The sequence below is a fragment of the Limulus polyphemus genome, unplaced genomic scaffold (assembly GCF_000517525.1).
Source record: "Limulus polyphemus unplaced genomic scaffold, Limulus_polyphemus-2.1.2 Scaffold456, whole genome shotgun sequence".
Classification (NCBI taxonomy): Eukaryota; Metazoa; Arthropoda; class Merostomata; order Xiphosura; family Limulidae; genus Limulus; species Limulus polyphemus.
The window spans coordinates 345,383-352,304 of NW_013666066.1; the positions used below are offsets into that span (position 1 = coordinate 345,383).

Here is a 6,922-nt window from a genome sequence, read left to right on the forward strand (position 1 = left end):
TAAAAGGGGACCCAAGCATAAGGGACGTGCTCCAATGAAGTTATATGAAGTTGGCGCATCAATGAAAAGAGTATCTATTGACATTGCTGGTCCATTGCCCCAAACTCGAGCTGGAAACAGGTACCTTTGTGTGGTGATAGAGTATTTCACAAGTGGCCTGAAACATATGCAATAACACATCAGGAAGCTACAACTGTAGCTTCAGCTATTAGTGATTTATTCTTCTGTTCGTGAAAGTGTTATCGGAAAGGATGGATGATATTCACCATCAAGTGCATTCAATCTTTAAATTATGGGAAAATATATGAAAAATTAAACCTCCCTTTTATTTTAAAAATAAGTATTATGAACAAACTATCATTCGATTGACCACTTGCCACTGAGTTGTAATGGTTTGGGGGAATTTCACCCCTCATCAGTAACTCTGGAAAAAAAGCATATCGATTTTGTTTATTTGGGCTATCTGCCTTGTTCACCGCGAAGAATCGAACTCTGCATTTTCGAGTTTTAAGTCCGTAAACGTACCGTTGACCTTCCAAGGAGGGGGAGGACCCCCACGCTAAAACAAGCTTCAAAACAGACGCATGAAATTTGTTAAACCCTTCTGATGGTTTATAGTCCTCCGAAACAGAATATCGGAAGAGAACTGTAGGTTGAATTAGGCAATCTAACGGTATTCACCTGAGCAGAAATGGCATTGTAGGCTTACATAAGTATTTGTGAAATGTTTTAATGCCCGATTGAGATAACTAAACCAAGAATGTAATTATATATATATATATTTAGAAAACAACAAACCATGAGTCTAACAATATTCACCCATAAAACTTGATACGAAGTTGTTTTGCAATTTTTAGCCGCGGCATAACGGCTCATAGAATGTCTCTGAATTTATCAAATACAATCTTTTAGCTCATAGCTCCGCCATCTCTTGACCGATTTGAGATATAATTACAATTTTAGACTCATGAGGTCAAACCATTTCGATTGAGGTGTTTGACCTCGCCCAAGGTCTCATAGATTACTTAACTCTAATCCTACATAAAATAATTTCAATTTGAGTGTAGACTGGTAGAGGTCCTGATGAGTAATAAAACTGAATCGGGCAAACGTGCGCCCCACGTCTGGTAATGCTGGCGCACAAAAATATAGCTAATAAAAATGGGGGGAAAAGGGGTACTACTATACTATGCGGTCTAGTTTTATGATATAAATAATACTATAGTTTCTTTTTTCTTGCATGACGCTACCACATTGATGACAAGGTGCTGCTTCTTTTGGTGCGTCCAGAAGATTGTGCTGACGTAAAAATGTTATGGCGACGTCTTCTGTCAAAATCACTCTTCTGTAGAAATCTTTTAGCTACATTGTTAGTAGCACCAAAAGTTTTTTCGACACTGATGTTCTTAATTTGAACTCTAGAACGATACAAATTTTTGTCTTCATGATTCCCCCTTTTATATTCTACTTGACTTCAGGTCAGTTCAGGACAGGTATTAATGACCTCATCACTTGTGACCATGGTGGGTAGACCAACTCCAGCTCGGTAGACCGCATACTATAGTAGCACCAAAAAAGGTCTCATAGATTAATTTACTTTAATGCTGCCTAAAAGAATTTCAAGTGACGCGGCTATTGAGGATTCCCTCTTGTTTTTGTAGGTAACCACAAAGCTAAACGATGGAATATCTGTGCTGTGTCCACCACGGGTATCGAAACCCGGTTTCTAGCGTTAAAAGTCTTCATACTTATCGCTGTGTCACTAGGAGGATCTTTTTACAGTCGCAAAAATAAAATTATCAGTAACCAATATAGAAATGAATTAAGACTTAAAACACGATACTAAACAGGAATTCACAATAGGACTTAATAGATAACAGTAAGAATATAAATTTGTTAGCATTATCACTATTTGCTGTCAAACTTCAAAAATGTATCCAAATATTGTGAAATACACCTTGGAAAATGCAGTTGGTGAACGAAAGGTAGATTATTTAAATAAGTAAAAAAAATTATATTAGCTTCAACCGTGGACAACTTATGTCGAATTCTTTGTAACAATAAGAATTTCAACAACAATACAAATTTTGTTAATTTCTCTAATTTTTTTTTTACGATAATAATTTCAACAACAATACAAATACTGTTAATTTCTGTAATTGTTTTTTACAATAAGAATTTCAGCAACAATACAAATATTGTTAATTTCTCTAATTTTTTTTACAATAAGAATTTCAGCAACAATACAAATTTGGTTAATTTCTCTAATTTTTTTTTACGATAATAATTTCAACAACAATACAAATACTGTTAATTTCTGTAATTGTTTTTTACAATAAGAATTTCAGCAACAATACAAATATTGTTAATTTCTCTAATTGTTTTTTACAATAAGAATTTCAGCAACAATACAAATATTGTTAATTTCTCTAACTTTTTTTTTACAATAAGAATTTCAACAACAATACAAACACTGTTAATCTCTCTAAGTTTTTTTCATGTAACTTAAATTATATTCGAAATATCAGGAAGATGGCAGATAATAATGGATCACTTAGTCTTGAGGCTAAAGTAACATAACTTTTAGTTGTAGTCCCATAAAGCAGGTGAATCAGTGGTAAATATGAGGGCTTACAACAACAGAAATCGTGTTTTAGAATGGATATTTAGCTATCTGTTTGCTTATTTTGTATGATTGGTTTCAATTTGGACGATTTAAGTAAAATAATGCGAATTATTAGGGTGTGAACGCCTATATTACTTGTATTCCATTCAAGCTTTAACAGTTTTGGTATTAGGGGAAAGGCATCGTTGGCAATGGATATGGCAGATTCTTCTTCTCGGAAAAACCGATGTTTCAGAATAGGTATTATACACATATTCAAAGAGTAATAGTTCACTATCCACCTGTAATAGATCACGAACTGTTTCGGCAGCACCAACAATGTACATGGCGACCGCTACACAGTTAGCGAATGAAAACACAATCCCTATGGAGCCTCCAAAAGCTGGCCCTAAAGTTCTTGAGATCATGAAGTAAGCGCCACCTGTAAAAAACAATAAAAACACTATATGATTCGAAAATTAGATCAAAAATAATAGTTATATTATAAATCAATCAGTGATATTATTTCAAAAATTACACATCATGAAATACAGAATACATGATGAACGGTAGTACATCAAGTGCGTGCATCAGTAAATTCGTTATTGCAGCACATATCTGATCATTATGTGCCTATAAGGTGCCATACAGGCCGAAACGGCTATGTCAGAGACCCCTAGTGTTCATATCTGATATTGTTATATAAACGCTTTAAGCATCTAAATGTTATAATTTAGAAAGGTGTAGTTTCTATAATTAGTACTTTAAAAAAACCTTATTTATACATATTTGAACAATTAAATTATACAGATTCAGCTTTGTAATCGAAAAAAGGCAGTGTAGTAAATTTAAGAATCTAAATATCCTTAAGGGTCAGCTATCAAATCATGAAATTTCTAAGATACATTACTTACAAAACTAAATTTAATTTTATTGATAATATAGGTGTTAATATCCCAGTTACCTTCTTTTTTCTAAATAACAAGAGATTCAAGATGGCGTTGTTAACTTCTAAAAACGACCAATGATATTCTTCAGAAGTTTAATTACGGTACATTTCAAAGCTATATTCGTTATGTAAGTAGATTGAATAATAAATAATCATTATTAAATTGCACTAAAACAGTATATCTCGAATACAAGCAAGATATGTTTTATAATATTTTCAAATGACCTATTAACAATGACTCTCTGCTAAATTATTAATCTTTAATCATTTGCTGTAATGTGTTTAATTTAATAACTTTGTTTATTTATTTAGAGCGAAGTCACATTGGGTAATCTGTTCTGTCCACCGCGGGGACTTGAACCACGGATTTTACGTTGTGTGTCCATAAACCTACCACTATCTTAACGGGGGATTAATTCAATAGCATCTCAAAATGTAACGTCATTTTATAATTTTAATGGTCTATGGGCTCATTATATAATGACATAACTAACTTTAACTTCTAGTTAACCTTGTACACATGCCTTACCTCCTTTGACTTCCCCGTTTGTACAAATGGCGGCCATAGACATTGTGGTAAGAATGGTAACAAGTGTAGCTAACAGCACTATTAAGATAGCCAAACCTGTGTATATGGATGATAAGAAACAAAGATTAAAGCAATTAAGTCAAAACTTATAAATATCATCACAGAAATGTGAGAAATACTAATAAATATAAATATATAACTATCACAATAATGTATTATTTTTAGCAGTATTTATCTTGGATTAAAGATAATTATAAAAAATAATACTCTGCTCTTCACACACACGTTGATTTTACTGCCCCTCTCTTTGTTTATAACTTTTACTGTATAGAAAATAAATCACCGAAATTATAACTTAACTTGGTTTTTTTTATTTCATAAAACTTTTCTGTCGTATTTAAAAAGTGAGTGAAAGATATATGAGAAAGATATATATATGATATATATATCATGCTTTTTTCTTTCTATTGGTTTGAATAAACAATGAAGATTCTACTAATTGTCTAAAAATGATTCCACTTTACAACACCTATCAAAACAAAGGTTAATAGTAATCCACTTGTATACTTGGAAGTGCCTAACCGAACAAAGACCAGCAACAACCAGATTGATCATGTATGCAACTAGCTATTCAAATGGGGACTATTAGTAAACAAGATAATTACAAAATCAGACAAAAACAAGCAACAACCAAATTGGGTATATGCACGAATCAGCTTAACTAATCCCTTACAATGATAATAGTTAAACAATAAGAAGATTTACATTTGTTAGGAACACTCTGGTATCCATATATAAAACTCAAAATATCTCTGTTTGTTTGTTTGCTTGATTGATTGTCCGCCGCGTTTACTTCACAGGACACACTTCCCTCGCGTGAAGTGCGCAAAGCAACAATTTGTCGTTGCTGTACGCGTCTATCGTCTTCTAGCCGAACCAGTAATTTTATCGTTAACATATACATCACACGAATAATTATTTACAGTTTAGAATAATTTCATATTTTTATATGATGATAATGAATACAGTGTGAGTTATTTATTTTACACGTTTATGATTGTACAGAGACTTCACATTTTTTGGTATGTTTGAGTTAACATTTAATTTAGAATATAGCATTACAATAGATAGGCCTATTTAGTTATACATCATTAATTACAGATATACTAATACATCATATATTTAACCTCTCACACATAAGAAATATATGCATGATTAGAATTAGAAATATGTGTGGAAAAGCAAACAATAGGCCTATCTAATAAAATAAAATTATGTTGCCATAAAATAAACTACATGAAAAGAGTAAGGCTTAAATTATAATACTTATTGTGTACAATGATATCAAAGTCAAGTCAGCGTAACTGATAGAGCGCTTGCATGAGGTGGAAGATAGGTTGAACCTGGAAATTGTATTATTTATTTATTTATTAGCATTAGAATAGATAGGCCTATTTACTTATACATTATTAATTATACATTTACTAATACATCACACACTTAACCTCACACACAAAAGAAATTTATGCAGAATTAGAATGTTGTTTGTGAAAAAACAAACAGTAGGCCTAGCTTATAAAACAAAATTATGCTGTCTACCATAAAATAGACTATGTGAAAAGAGTAAGGCTTACATTATAATACTTATTGTGTAAGATGAGATTAAAGTCAATTCAGTGAATGTATTTTATTCTACTTTTTTTTTTCTCTGGGTGGTTCGATACCTGGAAGTGGATTTCTTTTACTTTTATATATATATCATAAAGTACAATATTGCATTTTGTTTGTAGTATTGTTACTTCTCTGGTCGTTTGTTAATTTCCGGTATAAATTCTTCCCGAGGAACTTCAGCGATACAAGTCCTTTCTTAAATAAAACTAGTTTATTCTTTCTCAATACAACTTTGCAATACACTGAATTTCCACAGTCACTTTAACTTCAATACGCGCTATAATTCACAACAATTCACGCACTTTACTTACGGTCGTTACCGCTCGCTTGACTCAATTATCTGTCTATCTGCAATTATCTCTCCACTTTATTTGCCGCGCTTATGTACTAAAATAGAGGGCACCTAGAAAAGAGTAACCAGGAAAAGTCAAGATCCTTCGAGAATCTCATCACGTGTAACTAGAGTCACATGACTTCCGCTGTCGTAACACTGCCCCTTCCTTTGTATTGTTCGTCCCAAACAATAGCCACTTACATTAAACCAATAGATAATTAACAATAACTTGATTAAATGTACATAATTTACAAACACAAAATTAAAATACAACAAAGTCTCTTAATTTTACAGGACGTATCTTCTTCCGTACTGGTCTCCGTCTCATTGGCTTCTGCTTCATGTGGAGTTCATCTGCTCCATCAGGAAATGTCCGATTATCGATAAAAGTCACATCAGTGGTAGTAACTTCATCAAGGGCTTCACTGTTTCACTTCTCAAAACCGGGTAGAGTTTGTTCTTCGACAGTGGCTTTTTCAGGTGACACATCTTCCGCAGCGTCGTCTGTTTCGTTGTTCACTTCGTTCCAATTGAAATGTCCTGGACCATGATAACGCCAAAGTCTGTTGGCATGCACCACCTCTGGCTTACCTCGCCGACCACATTTTATTCGGAAAGTCACGTTTGAGAGACGATCCACTATGTCATATGGGCCTTCCCATGAAGAAGACAACTTAGGAGACTTCCCTTTAGTCTTCCTGGGATTATACAATCACACCTTGTCTCCTGGTACAAAGCTGACTTCAGTAGATCTCTTATCATAACATAGCTTCATGGAATCAGCAGACGTTTTCTTACGAAATAAAATTGTTTGAATAACACAAACACTATTTT

The 6,922-nt window shown here is 33.0% G+C and overlaps 1 pseudogene; it reads right to left on the minus strand.

The window, feature by feature from the left end:
- LOC106458397 overlaps positions 1 to 6,922 on the minus strand; it is a 69,218-nt pseudogene that overhangs the window by 37,896 nt on the left and 24,400 nt on the right.